This window comes from Gorilla gorilla, chromosome 17 (assembly GCF_029281585.2).
Source record: "Gorilla gorilla gorilla isolate KB3781 chromosome 17, NHGRI_mGorGor1-v2.1_pri, whole genome shotgun sequence".
NCBI lineage: Eukaryota > Metazoa > Chordata > Mammalia > Primates > Hominidae > Gorilla > Gorilla gorilla.
In genome coordinates, this window is record NC_073241.2 from 73,885,052 (window position 1) to 73,911,106 (window position 26,055).

At 41.7% G+C, this 26,055-nt stretch overlaps 1 protein-coding gene and 1 long non-coding RNA gene across 3 annotated transcripts in view; one reads left to right on the forward strand and one right to left on the reverse strand.

Moving 5' to 3' along the window:
- Positions 1-1,311: 1,311 nt before the first annotated feature.
- LOC134757373 (uncharacterized) lies at positions 1,312-4,495 on the reverse strand. The gene is made up of 3 exons (XR_010131233.1): positions 4,353-4,495; positions 4,011-4,126; positions 1,312-3,095 (listed from the first exon to the last, which is right to left on the reverse strand). It is a non-coding gene; the product is annotated as an uncharacterized lncRNA (long non-coding RNA).
- Positions 4,496-22,548: 18,053 nt separating this feature from the next.
- Positions 22,549-26,055, forward strand: part of SETBP1 (SET binding protein 1) — a 387,462-nt gene continuing 383,955 nt past the window's right edge. The window contains exon 1 of one of the 2 annotated variants that reach the window (XM_031003701.3): positions 22,549-22,684. The gene's annotated coding sequence lies outside the window, so the exon portion shown is untranslated. Of the gene's footprint in view, positions 22,685-22,996; positions 23,314-26,055 lie in introns of those variants that run through there. The other variant, XM_055368701.2, reaches the window with a different exon arrangement.

Consider the following 26,055-nt stretch of genomic DNA (forward strand, 5'->3'; position numbering starts at 1 on the left):
AGGCTAGAGTGTTAGGCCTACGTCCACACTTATCACTAGGCAAACTTTGTCAAATGATGTGACTCTGGTGGACACCCAGCTACAGAATCAACCATTATCCATCCTCTTGTTTTCTGAATAGTATAAGCAGTCAGCTCATGAGAGAAACAGAAATGGCTTCGAAACTAAATAGCCAAATTCATCCTAAATTGAGAATAAATGGTCCCAGGAAATTACATATTAGTAAACCTGGGATGCCAAAACAAGACTGGACGGTTTTACCAACAGAAATTTATTTTCTCACAGTTTTAGAGGCTGGTAAATCCAAGATCAGTGTGGTGGTGAATTGGATGTCTGATGAGGGCTCTCATCCTGACTTGCAGGCAGCCAGCTTCTCACTGTGTCCTCACGTGGCGGAAAGAGAGGGAAGAAGACATTTCTGCCTTTTCCTCTACGTAGAAGTCCACCAACCCTATCAGATTAGGGCTCCACCATTATGTTCTCGTGTAACCTCAATTACCTCCTGAATGCCCTATGCCCAGATATAGTCACAATAGGGATTAGGGCTTCAATGTGGGTATTGGAAGGGGGCGCTTAATTCCATCCATAGCAAACTGGATAAACAAATTAACCAACTTTGCAATGTAGAAGCAAATTCCTTCAAATATAGATCAAACATCAATACATGAATCTTTCAAAAGCATTAGAATGATCACATCAGAGCAGTAAAGCAAAAGTATCATGGTTAGAATCCTGAGGTTCTATCTTAACATTTATTTTGTTTTGGTTTAACTTCCTTTTTTACAATGAAGTACAGATGAGGGGAGTGGAGAGTGAAGAATGTGTTCCCCAGAAAAGCATCTTAAGAGAGTCTGAAGCTTGGATGTGAGCAGCCCAAATCAGGCCTGATGCTGTGCACCTGCTCAGCTTTGCACCAGGGAAAGCTGCTGGCTTATCACCACCTCAGGCTTTCTCCCATTCCACACCTTCCAGAAATCCCCGGCTCCAAAAACTCAGTTTTCAATTCATGTGGCAGGTAGAAGAGCCAGACTACAAGTACAGTAAAAATATCATGAGGATTTTCACTGGCAAAATGCAAATATAAAAAAGTAACAACATGCCCTTCATCCACTAATTTCATAATTCTTCTGAGACAAGCAATAAAGTTTTTTTTGCCTGGTTTTATTTCTCTTTCTTTATATACACACATAATGTTTCCCATTGTATTCTTTATGTTTACAGATAGTCTCTTTGCTCCATTACTTTCCTAAATCACATGGAAATCACTTGCAGTGTTTCTAGGGCTAAACGAGAGTAAAAACAGGAAAAAGCGGCAAATTGGACGCCAGGGATGGCCCTTAAGCAGGCTGTTCTCACACAGTAACACGCTCTCTCCTTCTGAGGCCTGGTTAAATCTTGACTGAGCTAATTGGATTATGCAGTGGTCAGTCTGTTAATGAAAGTGCTGCTCATGTATACAGCACTTTAACTTTCAGAGGATTGCAATATTTACAACCTAATTTTATCCTGATAGTAGCTTGAGTTAACTAACTAGGCTAAAACCTTTATCCTCATTTTCTAGATGACATAACTAAGGACCTGAGAAGTCTAGATTTATGGTGTCCAAGCTGAAAGTCTAGTTCATGTCTTGGGTATCCTGACTTAATTGATCATTTTGGCTTGTGCTACCTGAATTCAGCTTGAAGCTGGCTGAAATGACATGGTTGACCAAACCACCGCCAGTCAGAAACTCAGCCTCAGGCAACAGCTGCTGAAAGGAAAAAGGAGCCTTGGATCTATGTAGACAGCTACACTAGTCAAGTCTGATCAAATTTATTTATTCCCAGAATTATTGGATCAAGGTGGTTCAGACAACTTGTGTCTATACAGAGCAAAAAGATACTGAGGAACTAAATCAGTTACCTATAAATTTCTGACTTGAGGGTCCTAACTGCATTGAACCACTAACATTTGGTTAAGGATTGGCTTCCATTAATAGACATAGGCATTTTCTCCTTGGAAAAAGAAATGTTCTGTGAATAGTCTTTTAATTAAATAGCCACAATTGTACCATGAATGCCACTAGAGAAGGTAGAGTGAAGGAGTCATGCTAAAGTGGGATCTTAGGGGTGAAAAGTGGGATGATGGACATACACAATAAGTCAGAGAGGCAATAAAATAAAGTGACTGTAACAAGAAAACCATGAAGAAGGCATCAAACCCTACATGGGCTGTAACCATACTTGTAATGATCACTTAGTTGCTCCTTTCAACCATGAAATGTCAGGCATGGAATCATAGAATTTCGACCTTTAAAATTCCTGTATGGTTAATATTTTTCTCATGACATTTGTCACATCACATATATTTAAAGAATTTGAAAAGTACAAAGAAGAAAGGAACATTCATCCATATTCCTACCCATCATTAGACACCTTGGTGTCTTTAGGGTCCTATCCTCCACAAATCAGTTCCCTGATGCTGATACTGGTTCCTCCATGTGTCCCACAGCAGACTCACCCAGGACTGGACTTGAAAACCCAAAAGCTTTCCTCGCTGTCTGCCCTTATCTAACCACTGAAGCCTTGCGTTCTGTTCTTTCCCCTCCAGGCTTGGTTTCCAGATTTCCAAGAATACAGCCAGCTACTCTGGTAACCAATTTGTGCCAACATGTTGATTAATGGATACAAATATGCAAATCACACCAACCTTTCTTCTCTCCTGGGTGATCTGTATGTTTTAGCTGTGAGATGCCTTCTGGAGCTGTAAGGCTTGATGCAATGGAAATAGCCATTGTGGAACCCAACCGAGAACTCTTTGGTAGCACGTGCATATCACACTAAATAGGCAACCACTTGTTGCAACTAACACTGAGTCAGCTTCTTTTGCCAGATGATGAAAGCCATAGATAAAAGAACCCAGAAATCCAACCCAAACTAGTTACTGAAAGGGCCTGGATAAAACTTGGCTCCATAGATGCTCATGAGCTGGGAAATGGCAGGCAAACATGCGGCGAGTTATGGAAGTCATGCAACAGCCCTGGCTTTCTCTGAGATTCATTTTTTTTGCAGAAAGGATATAGTAACAGCTAAATTGGGTCAGATCTGCTGCAGTGGCTGGAATAAAATAACAAAGACAAAAGCTTGCTGTGCAAAGAATTATAGGACACATGAAACCCCATGAGACTATCTATGCTATTATTCACCAAGGCGAGCCTTAGATGTACCCGGAGAGACGTCTGCCTTCACCACAATTCTGGGTTTCAAGATAATGATGTTGGATGTTCCAGCCTCAGAACTGTGGTGAAAACTCCTAACATCATACCAGTGTCTTTGCATATCCCTGGCTATTGGGTTGGTGATAAAATAAAGGGAGCACTCTATATCTGCTCCAAACGGCTTTTGGCTGAGATTCTAACATTATAATAGCATTGGAAATTAACAATGTGCTAGAAATGTTTTGTCTATATTATGTAAACTTTATAACAACGATGAAGGCAGATATGTATTTACAGAAAGATAAATTGACTCCACAAATTTTTACATAATGGGCTTGTGGTCGTACTGTTAGCAAAGGGACAAAGCTAATATTGACATTTGGGTCTACATGGCCCTGAAGAACGTCTTTTTATTATTATGCCAAGTTATTTCTAAGATGCAAATGAGTCTGTGGAAATTCAAAAGATGCTTTTTTTTTTGAGACCGAGTCTCACTCTGTCGCCCAGGGTTGAGTGCAGTGGCATGATCTTGGCTGACTGCAACCTCTGCCTCCAGGATTCAAGCGATTCTCCTGCCTCAGCCTCCCAAGTAGCTGGGATTACAGGTGTCCACCACCATGCCCAACTACTGTTTTTGTAATTTTAGTAGAGACAAAGTTTCATCATGTTGGCCAGGCTGGTCTCGATCTCCTGACCTCAGATGATCCACCCACCTCAGCCTCCCAAAGTGCTGGGATTGCAGGCGTGAGCCACCACACCTGGCCAAAAATGCTTTTCTTTTAGTTAGTCTCCATAAAGGTTGTATGATACTCACCCAGAGATTAAAGGCAATACACAGATGGAATGGCAATTCATCATAACTTCCAATTATTTAATTCACCTTCAGATTTCCACCCGTCAACTTCCTTTATTCCTTAAAATACCTGTGAGCTTAAAACACAAAATGTAAATGGTAGAAGAGGTTCAGCACAAATCCATCTTCCCCATCACTTTCAAAGACTACTTAACCTCCACCTAAGACCTTCTGAGTTTGTTAAATGATAAATCCAAGTCAGCCAGGGGTCTCCAGAGGCCTTTTTGCCCTGTTCAGGACTACAGTTAGATGACTTCCAATTATTTCCCCCTTCCTAAGGATTCACAAAGATCAGTGTGTTACCTGAATGATGAGGCCAGATACTCTGAATTCAGATTTAGCATTTCCCAGTTTCACCCTTTCCCTCTCCATCTCAACGTTGTTTTTTCCAAGGAGTCTGTTACTTCCCTAGTAACCAGAGTAGAACAGGGCAGGTGCCACTCCCACTGTAGGGTACATGCAATGAGAGGAAGAAATTAACACCCTTACATATATACAGGGCAGTCCATTAATAGTCTAAGTTGAATTAATTAAGGCAATTACTAGTTTTCCCCTAAAAAGCAGAACACTTTAAACTCAGGGGGAAAAAACCAGAAAGTAGAAAAATATTATCTGAAGAAAGAGGCTATTTAAAAGCATGGAGCCTTGGAAAGTGCTGTAACTCCTGGCAGATCTTGGAGGGCTCAGGAGTGGGTCTCATGTTGCCTGAAAAAAAAAACAATTTAACCTGGTTTTGCCTGGAACACTGAAGATTAACTCATGATTTGCACATAGAATAATCATTAAGGAAAAAGTCTTCACCTATTGATGATCTTTGCTCTAGAACTAAAACTTTACTGTAGAACAAAAACTAAAATCGGTGTTCCCTATTTGCCAATTTTACACCCTTTGAGGTGTTAACCATAAATGTGTAAGCTTCAGATTTTCATTTCAGGTACAAACTAATATTTTAACAGGAAACCTCTGGTAACAATGTCATAACACAATAAAATCAGTCTATGGATAGTCATTTCACTTAATGAGGCACATAAGTTTGGCTAGGAAGGGCCATATAGTAATATAAATTCTTCTTAAGAACCAATCAAAAGTATGTAATGTGTATTGACTTTGGAATTCAAGCACAATGAAACCTTACTTACTCTGCATAATGTGGTCATTATTACTACACTATTAGTTTATTGAGCCACAGGAATATTAACATGATATCCTGTTGAAGAGCCTTGATTAGTTAGGAGTAGATCAGAGAGTGAAAGTAAGTGAAGAAAATTCTAACCTAACAGTTAGAAACTACAAGAGTGTTGATTTTTTATGTAAAATACAGGTAGATGATCCTGGACTGACATAGTACTCTGAGATACCATGCTCCTTTAGTGCATAGTCTCAATCTCTTGGTCCAAGTGGCAGCAACTGCATTCTAGGTACTGTGTTAGTATGGAGAAAAGAAATGTCAGGAAAGGCGTTTCCTGAAATTGTATATACCACTTTTACTATCATGACATTGGCCAGAATCATTCGGCCATGCCTTGGTGCAGAGGAGGCTGGAAGTGTAATCTTTATTCCCAGTATTCATAAAAAATGTGGAAATTCTATTATTTTGGGGGAAGAATGAGTGAATTGACATCAGGTTATTTACCACAAGCTCTATTAAGAATTAGGCAAAAACTGGAAGAGAAGCCATCAGAGCTCAATGTGTGCATGTGGATGGGTGAGAAGGTGTGTGTTTTGTTTGTATTTTTCATAGCATCTATAACAGACATCTCTTTGCTGATGGGTTTCTACTCAAGAGACAAGACATGCATGTGGGGAAAGATATCAAGAGATACAGGTGGGAAACCAGAAGAGCCAATGAGTGATAGAAATGGGATGTGCAGTGGTTCTTCAGAGGATACAGGTTTTACTATAGTCTTCAGTAGTAGGCTTCTGGGAGGAGTTGAGGGTTGAGGAAGGCCCCTGAAAATGCTGACATTCATAAGTAGGCAGAGAAGAGGAAGAAAAGACCAGGGAAGGGACATAGAATATTAAGCAATGGCATAAAAAGAAGAGTAAGTCTAATCCGGCTACAATATCCCTGCTGCACAGTGTTAAGACAAACATTTTTCATTTTTAGTTTCTGTCATTTCAAATATTTATTTAATACAAATATTTCTTTTCTTTTCTTTCTTTTTTTGTTTTTTAGATAGAATCTTGCTCTGTTACCAGGCTGGAGTGCAGTGGTGCAAGCTCATCTTATTACAACCTCCGCCTCCCGGGTTCAAGTGATTCTTCTGCCTCAGCCCCCTGAGTAGCTGGGACTACAGGCACACACAACCACACCCAGCTAATTTTTACATTTTTAATAGAGATGGAGTTTCACCATGTTGGCCAGGATGGTCTCAATCTCTTGACCTCTTGATCCTCCCGCCTCAGCCTCCCAAAGTGCTGGGATTACAGGCGTGAGCCACCATGCCTGGTTACAAATACTTCTTTAATGCCCAGTCTGCATCTAATACCTAAGAGTCATGCACCTAAGAGCCATGACTCCATTCAGAACCCTTTCCTTGAGAACCACATAAATTATTCAAATAAATATTTTAGGGAAATATATAAAATTATATAAGGCTTAGTGTACAGAATCAGGTGAAATAATGGTGGAAAAGAGCTGAGACATGTAGACCAAACAGAATCAAAATCAATAATTAATCTGAATTAACCAGGTAATAGAAAGGAGAGGATTATAGGGTTAAAAATAAAAGACAAAAACCTGATGAACTTAAATAATCATCTCCTCTTGTTTTTTGTCTATGAAGTGTCAGAGAAGGGTTTCTTCTTTTCTTCCTTCTTTTCTTTTTTTTCTTTCTCAGTGTAGACATTCCCATTAGACTAAGCTTGAGGAATGCCAGGACTACATCTGTCTTCATTGCTGCTCTACTTCCAGTGCCTAGCAAATTGAAAATGCAAAAATATTTGCTGAATCGAATTGAAATCTTAATCACAAATATGTACATGTATGCATTTAAGAATATTACTTGTGTAACACATATAAATGCAAACCCAAATATATATAATTAAAAATAGGCTCATAAACAAATTTGATTGCAGAACACCAAATTTTAAAATTTTTTGTACTTATTTAAACAATGACTGGAAGCAGCTCAGAAATGTTTGCCTGTATGCAGGTCAATGATAAGAACACAATAGTTATATTTTACTGGTAAAGTCATTTTAAACTTGTGAATCATGTACCTACATATGAGTGTTTAAGAAACTATTTAACCTTTTACAAAATATTGTCTTTGGGTTTATTAATTTATTGTATCTTTACTGTCTTTTTAATTAATTTCCGCTATTATTTAAAATATTTATTATTTCCTTTCTTCTGCTTGTATAGATTTATTTTGCTGTTCTTTTTCCTAACTTCTGTAAACTGATAATGAGATGATTGATTGATGTATTTTTTAGCTTCTACAATTTTCCATTATATATGTTAGGGCTACAAGTTTTATTCACATCATGACTTCAGCTGCATTACAAAAGTTTCATTATATTGTATTTCGGTTATCATTTAGTTATAATCTATCATCGTGATTTTTACTGTGATTTCTTCTTTGACTCATGAACTATTTAGAAGTACATTGCTTAATTCCAGATAGGGATTTTATGATTTTAATGGATTACCTCTTTGATACTAATTTATAGCTAACGCCATTTTTTAATTTTAATTTTTGTGGGTACATAGTAGGTACATTTAATATTATTTATTTATTCTTTTTTTTTTTTTTTTGTAAAAGCAGGGTCTCCCTATGTTGCCAAGGCTGGTCTTGAATTCCTGGGCTCAAGCGATCTTCTTATTTCAGCCTCCCAAAATGCTGGCATTACAGGTGTGAGCCACCATGCCCGGCCAGTTAATTTTATTTTGATCAGAGATCATTCTGTGACTTTTAAAATGTTTTAATCCTTTGAAATACGTTAAATCATGCTTTATAGTTCATGAGCCATGCACATCTTTTCAGTCTTTCCATTTGTCTATGCTTGGGGCTGGATATATTTTATTGCCCTAACTGCCAGTTTACCAGTCCTCTCTTTCATTGTATTTAATCTGCCAATAAACCCATTTATAAAACCCTTACTTTCTGTCACTGAGTTTTTTCTTCTAGAATTTCTATTTCTTTTCTTTTTAATAAGAGGTATGCATCTGGTTAACTTTTGCAACTTCTCTTTTTCTAAATATGTAAATAGCAGGTATTTTACAATCCATAACTGATAACTCCAAAATCTGGATAACATTTTACTGCTTTATTCTTCTTTCTTTTATTCATCTTTTTAAATGCTTAGTAACTTTTTAAGTTTTTTAATTTGACACAGAATAGATGTACATCTTTTCAGAGTATATGTGATAATTTAGTATATTCAAATATATGTCTTTATGCATATTATTCTCTTTTAGCTACTTTAAAATGTACAATAGATTGTTGTAAACTATAGTCACTCTACTGACCTATTGAACACTAGGTCTTTTTTCTTTTATCTAACTGTGTATTTGTACATATTAATAAACCTCTTTTCGTTCCTCTCCTATGAGTCCTAACCTTGGGGAACTCATAATGCCTAGTACTGTTGATTGAATGCTAGATATTACGTACAAAAATTACAGAAGTTCTGGTCAATGTCACATTCATCTGGAAAAAATGTATTTTTGATCTTTATGAGCAGTTTACCTTAATTTAGTCAGATATTGAACCGATTTGGAGCTGGACTTCTATCACTCTAAGGCCTATTCCATTTTGATCAGAGATCATTGTGTTTCTAGGTTACCCTTACCTTTAAGAGGAAGGCTTCAGGAATTTTAGATGAAAGCCTGGGAATACTTATCAGAACTCCTCTTTCTTGGTGGAGCCTGAACTATAAATTTTTTTTTCACATATTTTGTCTGCACAAAAACTCTGTTTAGATTTTTAGCCTGTTAGTGTGTTTTCTCTTTGACCTCTCAATCTCCTGTTTGGGAACCATCACACTCCTCACTAGGAAAACGGTATAAGAGTTTAATTATGTGTGTTTTTCTTCTCAGTGTCTTTGGTCCTTCAAGTCCTAGCTGCCTTGGAAGCCCTAAACTGCATTTTTTTTTTCTTCTCAATTTCTGATATTATCAGACTCTGCTCAGCTCTTCTACCTTTTTGCTTCTATTTTCTACTTGGTTTTTCAGACTCTTGCTCTATGTGAGTTTTCTGAATCAGCAAATGCTTTGAGGAAAGAAATGGTGAAGACTACCAGGTTTTCCTCAATGCATTTTCCTTTTTGAGAGAATCCTGGCACCTAACGTTTTGACTTCCTTGATTGTTCTCAAATGCCTTCGAAGAGATGTGCTTTATTCTAAGCAGGTGAGTAGGTACAATGCAAGTTACTCCATTGTAGCCAGAAACAGAAATCTATTTATTTCTCCATATAACTAAAAAACCTACTATAAGTTACCCTTAGTGTTAACCTCAAGTTCTGCTTAGCCAGCAAAGTCATGTAGAGTGATACAGAGAGCTGGGGAATTTCAATAACAGAGTAGAGGGAGATCACGGTAGAGAAGGATCTGGTTGGAGCTTGCAAATAATGTGGTAACTACTCCTGAGAAGGTGATCCAATCAGTTGTTGCCTCCTCTGGCCAGGACTCCTGTATGTCTTCAGCTGAACTGCTTCCCTTCTCTAGGTCTCTTTCCCCCCAAGGCCAGAGTCTCCTGAATGTTAGTGTGTATGGCCAGGTAGGACCCCATTTGTGTTTTCCTTCTCTGTGACTTTGGCCCTTCAAGTCCTAGCTGCCTTGAAAGCCCTATGGTGCATTTTTTTTCCTTCTCAGATTCTGATATTGTCAAACTCTGCTCAGCTTTTCTACCTTTTAGCTTCTACCTTCTACCTGCTGTTTCAGACGCTTGCTCCATGTGGGTTTTCTGAATCAGCAAATGCCTTAAGGAAAGAAATAGTGTAGAATATCAGGTTTCCCTCAGTGCATCTTCCTTTTTGAGAGAATCTTGCACTTTACATTTTGACTTCCTTGCAGTACCTCTTCAGAATCACAAGGGCTAAACAGATAAGTATCTGATCTAGGCACTATAGGGAAAGCTTGATGATAAATACAGAAAATAGTTTATGCAGATGTTTGTTTGTGGGGAGATATCAAATGTTAGGGATGAGTTGTGGCATGGAGAAATCTATGGCAAGGAAAATCCCTAGTAGTAGTTAGTATCCAATAAATACTTTGAAATCACTGAAGCAGAGTGCTTCTTTCCCTCCTTCACTTAAAATCCCCTGGGCAAGACAGAACACTTGTATTTATACTAGAGATACAATACTTCTGATTTTTTTTCCAAGCTAACAGATTTAGCTAACTAACTGAAAACTAGACCTTGAGTAAAAGCTACTGAGTAAATAAGAGAAACTGTTTTTACAATGTATGAGGACATTTTCAGCAGCATCTCTCATGCTGCCTCCTCAGTTCTCCTGCTGGTGTCTTCCCTCCCTCTTCACAATAGACAGACTGATTTCCACATAAACTTAAATCCCATTCAAACCAATCTGATTTAAGGAAAAATTTTAAGTAATCTTTTCATCTCCCTTTTAACCAATAGGGTGATACAAACAAACTGGTTTGTACAAGTCTTGTTGGAGCAGCCTAACATGATCTGGTGCTGAATATTTAATTTCCTGCCAGGATAGCCTATTTCTGTACTGATCATTGGACATGACTCACTGCCCTACAGTGGTTCCATTCTGACCAGTAGGATCCCTCCACTGAAGTTTCAGAAACAGAGATACCTTCTTGGACATCCCCTCTGTGGATTCGTAGAACTCCCCATTTGCTTTAATCTCTGTTATGACCATCATTTCCCATTGGTCTGATTTGCCTTGTATCCCCATTGCCAGATGTAGGTCCCTGCCTTAGTCTTGCAATCTCCTTCCTTCTCCCAGGGTCATGAGCAGGTCTTCCAGAGGCTGGTGGCAGGGTGTTGCCACCCTAGATTTACTCTCACAGTGTCCTGTCTACTTATTGGCACACCCACAACTTTATCTTTGACTCTTTATCTCCATTGTGTCTAAACTTAGTGTCGCCGGGGGAAGGCTTGCCCTGCTTATCTTGCTGACCCATGGCTTTCAGCCATGACTTTTACCCAAAGTCTGTCACACCTTCTTCACAGACACAGCATTAAGTTCCAACTCTTTTCACACCTGCTCTGGCACAACTAATAAATATATAAATCCTAAGATAAGGAATATAATTGCCTTCTATCAGCCTTGTGTTTTATTATGCTAGAGAAAAGGCGTAGTCACTACTTTCATTAAAGAGGCATTCTTATTGAAAGACTAGCATACACAAACAAGTCAACATTTTATCTTATGCATGAAGGTTTAAGAAAGTTAAGTTTTATTAGCTTGTTCATTTTATTTTTCCTTTCTGTTCTCAAACTTGAGAATATTGGTTAGAGGTAATTGCATTATAGATCACAATGCTGCAACCATATACAGGTTGCTGCAGTGGTTAAAGCATTAGATACAGATAGTAATACTATCTAAAAGTTGTTACATCACCATAAACAGAATTTTATTATTATCAATATTATTATTATTATTTTTGAGATGATAGCTCACTCTGCCACCCAGACTGGAGTGCAGTGGCACAGTCACAACTTAGAGCAGCCTATACCTCCCAGGCTCAAGCAATCTTCTCAGCCCAGCCTCCTGAGTAGCTAGGACCACAGGTGTGTACCACCATTCCTAGCTATTAAAAACAAATGTTTTGTAGAGATGGGGTCTCCCTATGTTGTCCAGGTCGGTCTCAAACTCCTGGGCTTAAATGATCCTGCTTCTTCGGCCTCCCGAAGTGCTGGGATTATAAGAGTGATCCACGGCACCTAGCCCACAAACAGAATTTTAAATGACTTGAAAAAATGATACAAAAAATAAATATAATCCAGGTGATGTGGAAACCACTCTCATTTGCTTGCCATCTTATGTGTCAGACACTGTGCTCTACTGTTTTATACACATCATCTCATTGTTTAGAGAGAAGGAACTGACGGTGGAGAAGTTGAGGAATAAAATGAAAATGAATATACACACACATATAATTTAATCGATTGAAAAAATGTCAGACAGGGATTGATGAAAATTATTTTTAGATACAAGTTTTTTCCCCAATTTTAAATAATGGATGATACAGAGTGATTAGAGACAATATTATGGGTTTCCACAATATTGTCCATAAGGAAATGTATTCATTTATAATACTATGGGAGATGTCCAGGTGTATATGACTTTCGTAAAATTGACTGAGGATCTGGATAAGCAAAGTTGTGAGTTATTGTACTCAATCATCATTTTTTATTGAATTCAGAGGGATCTTCAATCAACTTCTCTGCTGACCTGAAACTAAGGGATTTAAGCATCTATCTGGATTAAATGTATCTCCCAGGCTAGGATGGAATCTTACCTTTCATAGTATATTCCACAGTCCCTACCATTGTGTCCAGTGGCTTATAATATTAAGGTTGGATGTATCCCACATTTTCAATATGAATATATGACATTGTAATTATCAATTTTACTTTGCAAAAAGTGTGCCAACCATTTTCAGAAATACCTCATACATATTTCATACTTATGGCTTGTTTTTAACCTCTCAAAATATTGTTTCTTTTACTTTTACTTTTACTCTGAAACATTTTCTTACTTTCAATTATTACAAGACAAAAATTTAAGTAATTGGCTGAGAGAATATTGGTCTAAATGAAACATTCAACCCAATTTTGCTTTCTTTGGACCACCTTTTAAATGGAAAATGAACAACTGCAAAGTGTATGTCAAATTATTTTCTCAAAGAGATCCTGCCCAGATATCTCTCCTTTGAAGGCTCACTGAGATGGCCATTTGCTGAACCTCCTAGTTCCTAGTTTTCTTTTTCCTGGTGTGCATTGGTCTGCAGAAAGTGTAACCAAGACCTGGCATCTGAATACAATGGGAAGGACTCTGAAACTACAGCCCAATGTGCTAGTTTTAAATCTGGCTTTATTACCTGCATGCTTATCTTTCTGGTTCTCAGTTTTCTCTCATCAAGAAAATGAATTGTTTTGGTCCAAGTGATCTCTAACAAACTGCCAGCTCTTTAATTTGAAGTCTCAATGATTTGTTTAGTTTAGAAGGCTGAAATCAACAAGCCTATTCAATACATACTAAAGAGGCCATGTAAGGAGCATCCAGGTATCTCTTTGCTGGTTTCTGGCTAGGCAGTCGTGCAATAGAATGGCTATGTGAAGCAATGGATAAGAGGATGGGATCTGGAGTCAAATTACCGGGCTTTAAATCCCAGTTCCAACAACTACTGGGTGTAAAACTTTCTTCAATTTGTCTCAGTTTCCCAACTGGTTCAGTTCCATGGATCTTGTATTGAATCACTTGGAGCTGGGGTTGAACCAAATGACATTTTTAAAGATCTATCTAGTGTCAAGATCCACAGTACTATATTTGATAGGTGCACTGATGCAAATAACTATCAAGGAACAAAGAGTGACTCTGTGGATTTCAACTTCAGAGTTTGAAATGAACCCAACGTTCAGGAAGCAGAGCTCAAATTAATGTTTTCCCATGGCCATCCTCCTACCATTAAAAAACTGTCCTCTACCCAGATCTCTCTAATGCTCATATGATGTTCACCAAACTAAGAACCAACTCTATTTAGCAATAATAGGCTGACAAGTTCACATGTTTCTAAAATACTCCATGGTAAACCTGAATGATCCAGCTAGGACTAGCCAGGTCCCTTTCTATCTATGTCCTTTGCTTCTTTTCAGGGCAGTTCAAGTTGTCCATAAAAGCTTGCATCTTAACTGTGGCTTACTTGGATCTCTCTCTTCTTTCCATCTCTTAGCTTCATAGTATCATATAGATAGAGAACACTTTATAGGTCATCTCACCTAAGCTCTTTCCTATAAGATAATCCCTTCTATATGCTCACATTAGTCAATAGCAGATATAGTTCCATATCATGTCTTGTATTTTTTTCTTACTGTTTACATGTAGTCTTGTCTGACAAAATTGCAAGCTGCATGAGATAGGCATATTAGTCCATTTTCACACTGCTGTGAAGAAATAGCTGAGACTGGGTAATTTACAAAGAAAAGAGGTTTAATTGACTCACAGTTCCTCATTGCTGGGGGGCCTCAGGAAACTTACAATCATGGCAGAAAGGGAAGCAAACACATCCTTCTTCACATGGCAGGAAAGAGAAGTGCAGAGTGAAGAGGGGGAAAGCCCCTTATGAAACCATCAGCTCTCATGAGAACTCACTATCAAAAGAACAGCATGGGGGAACTGCCCCCATAATCTCATCACCTCCCACGTGGTCCCGCCTACAACACGTGGGGATTATGGGAACTATTAATACAATTCAAGATGAGATTTGGGTGGGAGCATAGCCAAACCATATCACAAGGGAAGGGCTGTGTATGGAGGACTATTCTGCTACTAATAGCTAGAGCTGGCCTTGGGTATGAGGTTAAGAATAAGCAGTAATCTCTGTTCTTCAGGTTCAAACACTAAGAGATGAAAGCAGTAGAATGACAGATTGGGTTCACATACATTGCATGAGTCTCTTTTAAAAACTAAAAGTTATCAAGGTGAAAAACATTTCATCATAGTTTTTATATTTGCAGTACCAAGTTCAGGTCAAATATACTAAGTTCTAATGAATGTTTATTGACAAATACATATGCTATGTATCTCCTGTACTCTCACAGCCCCTAGCATAACCTTGGCCACATAGGTGCTTTTCATACATTATTTCATTTAACTGCATTTAATCTTCATTGAAACTCTAAAGAGTTGGTGCTACTATCTATAAGCTCATTTTTTTCAGATGAAGAAGCTAAAACGCAGAGAGGTAGCTTGACTAGTTTTCCTCAGGGTGAGTCAAATTCAAACCTGTCTAACTTCAAATCCAAATTCTTCTCCTGTTACAAGATGACCTTGTGTTGCAAGTATGTAAATTCACGGAGAGTCTTTACTCTTCATTCTAAATCGACCTGGAGGGCCAGCCCCATCTTTGACACATTCCCTGTAGTCCTGCTGAAGAAGTGCTTGGGGCTACTGGGCCACGGGGGTACCATCTTCTTGGCCTCAGCCATGGGTACCAGGAATGTGCCTTTGATGCACTGAAGGCAATCAGATATTTTCCTATGAGGAAGCTGTATTCCAGAAAAGATTGCCAAAACAGTTGGAGGTTATCATGGAGGGTTAGGAAAACCAAAGTCAGATGTAAGCTAAAGTTATATAGGAGCAAAAGCAAGAATCTTGCAAAGAAAATTTGTCTCCAGATGGATAAAAAGAAACACAGGCAGGCAAGAGTCAGTATGGCCCTGGAGAGGGAGACAGAGGAGCTGCCTGGCAACTTCCCAATTCCCATGAGGCCTGACTATACTTCTGATATCTGCCTTCTAGGAGGTTCACCTTTATCTTTTCAATAGATTCCCTTTTAACGTAAACAAGCCATCCCTACAATGACCTTTCTGTGCATCCCTTTTTCTGTTACAGCCCATGTGGGTGGGATTTTTAGGGAGAAAGAAGAACCTCCACGATTCTGTGGTATTCCTCTGAGATCTCTTTTTGGCTCCTATGCCAACAGAGTGATATAAACATAAACTCCTGACGGCAGGGCTCCTAAGGTCCTGCTAGGAATTGGGAACATTTCAAATATTGCTTCATATTTGGAGCACTCTGAAGTCACAGTGACAAATTTACCAAAGAGCCAGAAAATGAAAACCCAGAAGAATGCTCTTCTCCACCTTGTTGCCTTTCAAGTAGTGAAAGCCAGTCTCTTGGAGGATGCTCACAAGGATAAGTGTGCCAAGAAAGCTTCCTTTAGTGAATTTCTTGCAGCCAGGAAAGCAAAGTTTCCAAAACTAAAATCTAGTCATTGTTGGACCTGGGATTCCCTTCCTGGGACAATTACATTGTGCTCCTCCTTAGCGCCTTGTTGCTTAGCAACCACAGTAGTATCAGGGGAAGGAACTGGAGAGATGAGTCTTTTCCAAAGTGGGGCTGGAGTGGAAGGAATCAGGAATGGAAATTACCTTCTCATTTCCTAGAGAGAAAAAGATATGCTATGGACCCCAGAGGTGGCAAAATTAGGCTGCATCAGGAAGGAGTCATGTCCACACGATATTTTAATAATCAAAACTAGTATTTGAACAGAATTATTTAACTTTGTAATGTAACCGTACATCTGATATTTCCTGTGAGCCTCATAATCATTAATATCTTAGGGCAAGACTGTAAGTTCTCACCTTATAGAGAACTGAGGTAGAGAGGTCTGAAATTGGCTCAGCTTCACCCAGACAGTTAATGGCAGAGCAGGACTACATTCCAACACTCATTTTCTTTCTCTCCACAATATCCTTGATTGATTCATTCATGCATTCATGAAGCAAGACTAACGTTCATCTCATATGCATAGATAGGCATGATGATCTTAAAATACTGGAATTTTAAAATAATTACTGCTCTAAACTCACCCCCATGCCTCTCATTCTGACATTCTGTCTCTCTTGAACTCCACAGGATCATATAACCGAAAGGAAATCACTTGGCTGAGCAGAGCCATGGGTCTGCGTCCATTCTATGGATTGATTCCATATCAGGTTGGTTGTCAAATATTTTTGACATTCCACCAGTCCTTACTGGGCATATACTGGGCTCCAGGTACAATCTTATCCAGGGAAGATACAGAAGTACAATGCAAAGTCCTTGATCTCAAGGACTTTTAAAAATTTTCCCCTCAATCTGCAGTTGGGAGGAAATAAAAAAATAAAGACCCCAAATTTTTTCTAGAATACTTCTCAAGACAGGGAGCTCAATATTATTTAAGTAATGATTTGTTCTCAATGTAGGTTCAATAACAGTATTTTTCATTATATTGAGCTGAGGTCTGCCTCCTCATAACCTCAGCTGACCAGGGCTTGTTATCACCCACCCCTCCACCCTCGAGCAGAGTCAAGCAATCTCTTTTCTATTTTTCCTGATGCTTTTCTTATATTTAAGAAAAGTTTTCACATCCAATCTGACTGTTCCCAATATGCTCTCACTGTTCTTCTGGGACTCTCTTGTGACCTAGAATCAAAAATTGAGAAAATTTTAGGGCTGGTTTCGTCCTTAGAGACTTTCAAATACTCCTGTTTTTTTCAGAAGTGGAATCAGTGGGGCAGAGAGATGAGGAGACTTGTCAAATAAGTTTATAACTAAGTCTCCTTTATGATCTGGTCTATGGTCTTTTTTATTGCAGCATAGAACATACTCTGAATTTCTACATTTCCAGAATGGCCCCTAAACTCCAAATGTGACTTATTCACTGTATAGTTCCTTGTGGCTATCACCTCCTTTGTTTAGGGACACCTATGCATGCTATATTAGCTAAGAGAGTAGGAGCTTTGTAAATATCCTGATCACACTGTGGGAGCATGTGCTTTCAATTGGATCAGTGATTCTCAATGCTTGTTACATATCAGAAGCACCTAGGGTTTTACTAAAAGTACTTATGCTCAATGCTGGTTACATATCAGAAGCATCTAGGTTTTTATTAAAAGTACTGATGCTGGGTCTATGCAAGTCCAGTTCAATAAAGATGGATCCCAAGCATCAGTAATTCCTCCAGGTAATTTTGATTCATAATCAGTATTGAGAATCACTACATTAGATATTACTAACCCATTTCCCAGAAAGGCGAGAATCAACACCATAGAAGGTGACTGGCTCTGAGCATTTGATTACACTGCTTGATCTCAACTTCTTATAAAGGAAAAAAGGATGGGTTTGTCTCATTTCTTTTTACCTTTAGCTTCAGAGATATGAAAATGACATGAGCTGGGCCAGGCATGGTGGCTCATGCCTGCAATCTCACCACTTTGGGAGGCCGAGGCTGGTGAATCACGAGGTGAAGAGATCGAGATCATCTTGGCCATCATGATGAAACCCCATCTCTACTAAAAATACAAAAATTGGCAGAGCATGGTGACACACACCTGTAGTCCCAGCTACTCAGGAGGCTGAGGCAGGAGAATCGCTTGAACCCAGGAGGCAGAGGTTGCAGCGAGCTGAGATCGCGCCATTGCACTCCAGCCTGGTGACAGAGCGAGACTCCATCTCAAGAAAAAAAAAAAAAAAAAAAAAAAGAAAAAAAGAAAAAGAGAAAGAAAATGACATGAGCTGCTCTTGTGCTTTGAGGCAAACATTGAGTTGTATATATCCCTCTGTTCCTCAAATCCTGCTGCAAATGATCATTCTGCAGATCCTTGGAGTACATCTGGCATAGGGCCTTGGACAAAAAGGAGTTATCATTATGGTCATTTTACAGGTTAGGCACATGGATGCCCAGAGCACAGAGCTATAGCCCAGTTGGCAGCAATTCAGATATTTGGTGATATCAGAGGAACAATTATTCTCAACTACATTTATTGACATTGTCCATGCAAGGCACAGCCTAGTCCTGATAAGTTTTATATTTGGTTGGAAAACAGGTAATGGAAAAAAATACATGTGTGTGCAAAGGGGAAAATGAAAAGTGTATGTTAAATACACATAGAAAATAAATGTGCAGCAATTTTAAGAAGACATGATTTCAGACCCCACTCTCCTCCTACCACTTCAGCATCTGTACTCCACACACTTTGTAAGCCTCTTCTTCCTGATATTTTTGTGCATTCGTTGTAGTTAGAGCTTCGCATGTCAATCTTTCCCACTAGGTCATGAATTCTGTGAGGATGGGGACTATGTCTTGGTCACATTTATATCTCCAGTTGCTACTAATGTATCTGGCACATCACCATGCTCCATAAATATTTGCTGAGCGCCCGCATGATTCTGATACTGGAGACTGCGTGGGACTAAAAGATGTGTGTCCTGTGCATTCCCATCAAGTGCTCGGATGGCCTTTTGATTTTTTCAAGGGCTCCTGGGCCCTGGAAATGGGTATCTTAAAATTGCCTGACTCTATTTTCAGGCTAGATCAAGTGCAGACTTTCTGTGTGTCAAGGTTTGTTTCTCAGATGATCACAAAGTGGTCTAACTGAGAAAGAAAATGAGAAGAATTCCTGTGACATTCACCTAGGATTTGAATATAGGTCCCATTCTATTAACAGATGTACAGTTTAGGGATGGGGCTTTAGTTTTCAGAAATCCTTTATTATCATATATTAAAATTTTTATATTTGTAATATATTATTATATACCAAAAATATTAATGTGTATAAAATATTTATTGTATCTATTTTACATATGTATATATATTTATGTGTGTGTGTATATATATATATATATCTCCAATCATGTCTCAATTAGCTATGGGGATGTGTTCTGAGAAATACATCAGTAGGCGACTTTGTGCAAACATCATGGAATGCACTTACGCAAATCTAGATGATATAGGCTACTGCACACTCAGGCTATATGGGGTAGCCTATTGCTTCTAGGCTACCAACCTGTACAGAATATTACTGTACTAAATACTGTGGGCAAATGTAACACAATGGTAAGTATTTGTGTATCTAAACACAGAAAAGGTACAGCAAAAATACAGTATTATATTATATGGGATCACAGTAATATATGTGGTCTGTTGTTCACTGAAACATTATTATGGGTGTGTGACTGTACACACACACACACACACACAGAGGCATATATATTTTTTCATATATATGTAAGAGAGTGAGAATATCCCTCCTTTCCTTTCTCTCCTCTCCCCTCTCATGATTCAAAGATGGGCTACATACAAGGAAGGAACGTTGGATAAGAAGTCAAGGAACATAGCATCTATTCCTGGCTTTGAATTAACTTAGTGGCTTGGGGTAGTGCATCGTTTCCTCAGTTTTAAAAAGATGGGATTCTAATAGATGATCTCACAGGTAAACTTCTACTGCACTATAATTCTACAGACTTATCATCTATTGCAGTGAATTTTAATAAGGTATGTGCTTTTCTTAGCTACTTTTCTAATCCACACAACACCATAGGAAGGAAGACTCTGTAAATATGCCTAGGTTATAGAAGGGAAACGACTAGGGCAATAGGCTTTAGTTCTGGTTTGGATGACATCAGACAGCCATATGCTTGTGGACAAACTCTTCTGATTTCTGGGGCTACTTTCTCCACTGGAAAAGCGCGGGGAATAGGCCACATGCTATCTTAGTTCTCTGTGGACTTTGGTGTAGGATTTCAGAAATCTGGGTGTACAAGCAAATGAGAGAGGTCATTTGATTACAGAGAATAGTTGTTTTGATATTGTATTCTGTGCCTTGATCTCTACTTCTATCATCAGCTCATGTGCCCTGCTATTTTTTTTTTCCTAACTAAGCATCATTTTCTCAGCAATAACAATGACGCGGTAAAAAAGCATAGTAGAAGACCTATCGAAAATTGCTCCACGGGAGGTCCTGCAGTGACAGAGGAAAAGTTTCTAGCCAGTCAGAACATTCCTCTGAAAAAAAGAGGACAGAGCACTTGGATCAGTAAAAGAGTGAACTATCCGTTCTGAGTCAGACTGAATCTGCATCCAGACAGGAATCGGGATGGGATTGGGGCTGGAAGGGGTTCACCCTTCAATCCCCAGTCTCTTTCACTCCACTTCACTGCAGCTTTCCTATGAAAAACTTGACGAAGAAGTTCCGTGAAGGAACTCAAACCAGCAGCCAATGCAGGGAGGCAGCCTCTGATGGCCTCAGTGAGGGAACGCCCCCGACGTACCTCCAAATCATTCCTCAGTCCAAATAGCCTAAAACTCTCATGAAGAACGTGACAGGAGTCCTCTCAGAATCCGAGTCCTCGGTCAACTTTACCCCAAGTTCTTTGAGCGGAACCATTTGCAGACCTTCCCGAATCCGTATCTATCCTATATTGTTTTATAATGTAGACATGTCTCTGAAGGGTTCCATTCCTGTTTCCCTGAAAAGACCCCCTTTGTAGGCCAAATACAAAAACTCAGAGATTACAAATGCCACCATATTTTGTAAGAACTGAAGACATTCCACTTTGTTCTTCCCACCCTGAAAACAACTGCATGCCAGTGTGCGTTTGTCATCTCTCCGTGTCCTTCCCTTCATCAAGTGTCCAATTCTCTTGAATAACGAGAAAATGCACATGAGATCTGAATGCATGCAAGTCGCTTAACAACAACAATAAAATAATAATAATAATTAAAAAAACCCTGAAAGTGAAATGTAATTACCAGGTTAAAAAAAAAAATGCGCCCAGTTTCGAGAGCCTATCACAGCTCACGTCTGGGCGCGCAGTAACCCCCCCGACACTGCTCCTGTTGTGTCAGATAGTGGCAGTGTTGAGCCCAGGAATACGCGCCGAGCCCGCGGCGGTCCCCGCGGCCGCTCAGTCTTCGCGGCGGACTCCGGCGCGCAGGAGCCACTGGGCCGCAAGGGCGCCGGGGAGCGGGAGGGGCGCTGGGGGCGGCAAGGGGTCCCGGATCCCCGGCCACGAACTGTTTCCCTTTTCCCTGGGCAAGAGCCCCGCTCCCTTCAACTGACAGAAATTCACTGGGGCAGGGGGGTGGGTGGGGAGAGAGGTCGCTCAGGGCTCGCTACTGGCTGCGCCTTCCCCGGCTCTGGTCTGGGAAGCGGCTCTGGGCCCTCCGGGCGAGCAGCTTGGGCGCCGGCGCCCCCTGCGAGGAAGATCGCGGGGTGACGGTCGGTACCCGTTCGGCTGGGCCGCGCTGCCGCTCCGATCCTCCTCCCTCCCGCGCCCGCGCCCTCCCCCTTCCTTTCACTAGGAGTCCGGGATTCGGAGAGGGCGCGGGAGGCAGGCACACGGGCCCGACCCCACTCCAGCGCTCACCGGGGACGCGGGCGGGCGGCGACGGGACGCGGCGGGGGCGCGGGGCGGGCGCGGCCATGGAGCAGCAGCGGCGGCGGCGGCGGCGGCGGCGGCAACACTAGCGACCGCGGGCGGACGAGCGGGCGGGCAGGGCCGCCGGGCTCAGCGGACCGAACTGCACAGCTCAGCAAAAGCGCCCTCGCCCTCCGCGCGCCGCCTCCTGCGAGCCCAAACCCACCAACATTTTTTAACGCTCCAACCCATCCTTTGAAGAAAAGCAAAAAAAAAAAAAAAAAAAAAAAAAAAAAAAAAAAAAAAAAAAAAGCAAAAAAAAAAGCATTGATCGGAGAGACGGGGATATATATATATATATATATATATATATATATATAAAATTTTTTTTGGCTCCTGCTAAAATTAGCAGGGCTCGCCGCGCGCCTGTGTGCGAGTGTGTGCGAGTGTGTGTGCGTGCGGGCGTGTGTGTGTGAATGTGATTACTCCAGGACTCCTCGGGCTCCGGAGACGCCATTTTCCCCCTTGATATCTCTCTCCATAAATCGGTGGCGCGGCGGAGGCGGCAGAGTCGGGCGGGAAGCGCGGGGCCAGCCGGGGCGCCCGCCGCTCGCCGCCGCCTCCGCGCGCCCGGGGGCCCCGGCGCCCCCCGAGCTAGGGCGGCCAGCTCGCGGCTCGCCGTTTGACAGATGCTCATCGCCATGGAGTTGCCGCAGCAGCACCTTTGGGGGCTCGGGCGAGCGACCGGAGCCGGGATCTGAGCGAGCGCCGGGGCCAGCGGAGCCGGAGCCGCCGGGACATGGGTGAGCACGCGCGGCGACCTTGGCCCGGGAGCCCGGGCGCCCAGCCTCCCTCCGCGCCGCGGGCCCCCGCACTCCCGGAACCGGGGGCGACGTGTGTGCCCTGCATGCAAAAGTTCACGTCGCCTTGCTGGGTCTTTGACTTTGCACCCGGCGGGAAGGGGGAGACCGGGCCGAGGGGGCGGGATGCCGGTCCGGGCGAGGTTGTAGGAGATGGGCGCGATTCCGGCGGGCCGGCGGGTGGGCGGCGATGCTGGCTCAATTGGAGTGGCTCGTTGGTGGCGGCGATGGTGGAAGCTTTGGGCTGGAGGGCTGGGAGCTTATTGAGTTTCGCCTAATCTGATCTCCCCCCCCCCTCCGCCCCCCGCCTTTTGCACCCTCCCTCGGTCCTGCCGCCGGCTGGCGGGGCTGGCGGGTTTGGCGTTGGTGGAGTGGACTCGGGAGGGGGAGGGGGTAAGGAAAGGGGTGGGAAGGCAGGATTTTTTTTTTTCTCTCTTTGTAACTTGCAGGTTAAGTGGAGCTAGAGAGCTACATTGTAACCTAGTTGGATTTTTTTGGGGGGGGAATGTATCAGAATCTAACGTGTCGTTAATAGAAAGAAGAACAGGCAAGAAGTGGTCCAGCCGGCGAAGGTTGGTGTGTGCTTGTGTTGTGCCTGTGTGTTAGTCTTTTTCTTAAAAATCTTAATCAATGGATTTGAGTCTCTTTCTTATGCTCTCTGGTTTTGGGACTCTGAAAAGATAGGAATTCCCTTAAAAGCAGACGAACGCCTTTTTGAAAGCACGCATTGTGTGCGTTTCTAGAGGAGCCGTGGGCTTGGGAATGAACGGCAGGCTTCCCCGTTCGGTGGTTTCCAGTGGGAAATCACTCCGGAAAGGGAACCCTTCGGTATCGATTTATTGTTTTTGTCTTCCAAACCATTATCTCTTTGACCGAAATACTGTCTGAGAAGTTCCGCAGGGACAAAGTCAGGTAAACTGGACCGGGCAGATCTTTGGCAAGATGGTGATAACGGGGATGCTGTTTTCAGTGTCTGTTTGTGATGGAAGCATTGTTGGGTAATAGCAATTTCTGATCGGTAGAGCATGCTGGTTCTAAAAAAATAAGTTAACTGCCGAAATACTGTCTTCCAGCCCCCCTCCCCTGCACAGTACAGCACCTATTCCCCCCGCCCCCCCCCCCATCCAGACCGCTTACTACAAGTCTGAAATCGGATCCAACTGGAAATATTTTCATTGGAGATTGAAAGTTGTGCAATTGGAAATAGATGAGGCTAGAGGTATTGAGAGTGTGGAAGGGGAGTTCTTATTGCCCCCTGATGCTGCATTTATTCTTTATGTGTGTCTGTGTTGGATTCTCAGGGTGTGTATCTGTCTAAAAGGACTGTTGTGGGAAGGATTTCCGATTCGTTTCCGTTTCAAATAAACTGTCCTGATAATCTCACGGTTGACATCTAACGCTAAAAGGGCAATTTGTGTGTCTCTTTATCCCTGCAGAAACTCTCCTCCAAAAGGGCAGTTTATTCTGGAATTCTACAGCAGATACCTTTCCCTTCCAGCCCCTACACTCCACCTCCTGCCAACTATCCACACCTTTCCCCTTAAAGTTTAGTTGGAGTCCACTGGCGTTGATTGTTTTTCTCTTACATCTTTTTCCTTCTTTTTCTTTTCATTCCTTCACTCTTCATCCTGTTTTTCTTCTTTTTTTGTAGATTTATACTAAAAACTAATTTCTTGAAGTCTCTGTACTGTCACCAAAACTATCTGCCGATTTGGCACCATCTCTTACCCTCCTTTAGTAAATAGGTATATCTCCTGTGCCCCATCCAAACTCATCTTCACGTGCAAAGCATGTGTGTGTCGTGGGAGAAAGGGGATGGGGTAGAGAAGAGGTATTTGGAGAGGAGGGGCGGTGTTGTGTGAAGGCCACATCTTCAACACTGTACCAGACCTGGGCATTCCGGGGAGAGTTTCCTTTGCACACCCCAGCTGGGATGGGAAGGCGGAGCCAACCAGACAGGGGCGTGTGAGGGAGGAGAAAGTTTGTAGCACTTTAAGATGTAGCTAGTTTACCATCCCAGGTCACTCCCTCCCTTTTTTTTCTGATTTCTGTGGCTTCTACCATCCTTAAACTCCCTGAGGGAGGCGTGAGCTCTTTTGCTCTGACGAGGGATTCCCAGGTGTCAGAGCGAAGGTGAGGTGCTGTGTTTTCCCCTGTGCTTAGTCTCATTGCCTGTTCCCAGAAAAGGGTATTAAGACAGAGTGTTTGGGGGAAAGTCGGAAGAGGAGGAAGAAATCAAGTGTGGTTAAACAGAGTATTTGCAAACGGCAGGGAATGTAGCCCCAAAAGATATGGAGACCGGGTACCCAGAGTGTTGCTTGGCACACGATTTCTCCTCCCCCGTTAAGGGGACGAAACCAAAACCAAAACAAACTATTGGTCTTGGGAAGTTGAGTTGGTGTTAGACCTGGGCTGTGGGAGTTGCTAGCCACTATAGTAACCTGAGCTGAGCTGGGGGAGGAGGTGGTGAGCGAATGCACCACCGGGAGCCAGAGGAGGGAAAGGGACTCGTCTCTCTTAGCTGGGAAAATAGATGTATCTCTGGAATAAACAAACTGGAGGTGGGGGAGGGGATGGCTTGCAGTGAACATAAGGTGGAGTGTCTGAGAGGCAGTAGCGTCGGTTAAGAAGGGGGCCACTTCTAGCTTGGGAGAAAATATCAACTGCCTTATATGTTCATGAAAGGGCTAGGCAAGTGAAGGGCTGTAATTTGATCTTTTGTACGTTAGCATCAGAATGTTACATAGGAAGGCTCTGCTGGAAGGCCCAGTTTTGGACATCACACAGGGGAACCTAGAGGTATCTTTAAGTTAACCCAACAGCCCCTGCTGCCATAAGGGCTTCTGGTCATGGACTTGCCTTGCTCAGAGTGAGCTACTTTGTAAATCACCTGACCTAAATGAGGGTTGGGGAAAAAGGAAACAGTGCTTGGGAGTGTTTTAGGATTTAGTTGAAAATGGTGAGTGGGGAGAGGCAGGAGGCAGGATTTTGCTGAAGAAGAAATAAATAGGTAGGTACTTTCCCCTGGATTCCCTGTTCCATTTCTCCTGTTAACTTTGAGTTCCTCTAGGGGATGAATCGATACTTGTCTGGCACAAAAGTGTACCTCTAGGAGAGGAAAGTTCTCTCAATGTGGTCATTATTTTTAGTTGTACTTCAATCTCTGCTCCAAAGCTTCTATATAGTATGCAAAAGGAAGCAGATGAGAAATAGCTAGCTGGATGGGGCATCCTTTCTGGGTTCCTGTGGAGACACTGAAACTTGGCTGGGCCTGGACCTCCCAGAATGCCAGTTTTTTCCTTGGAGACTTGAAG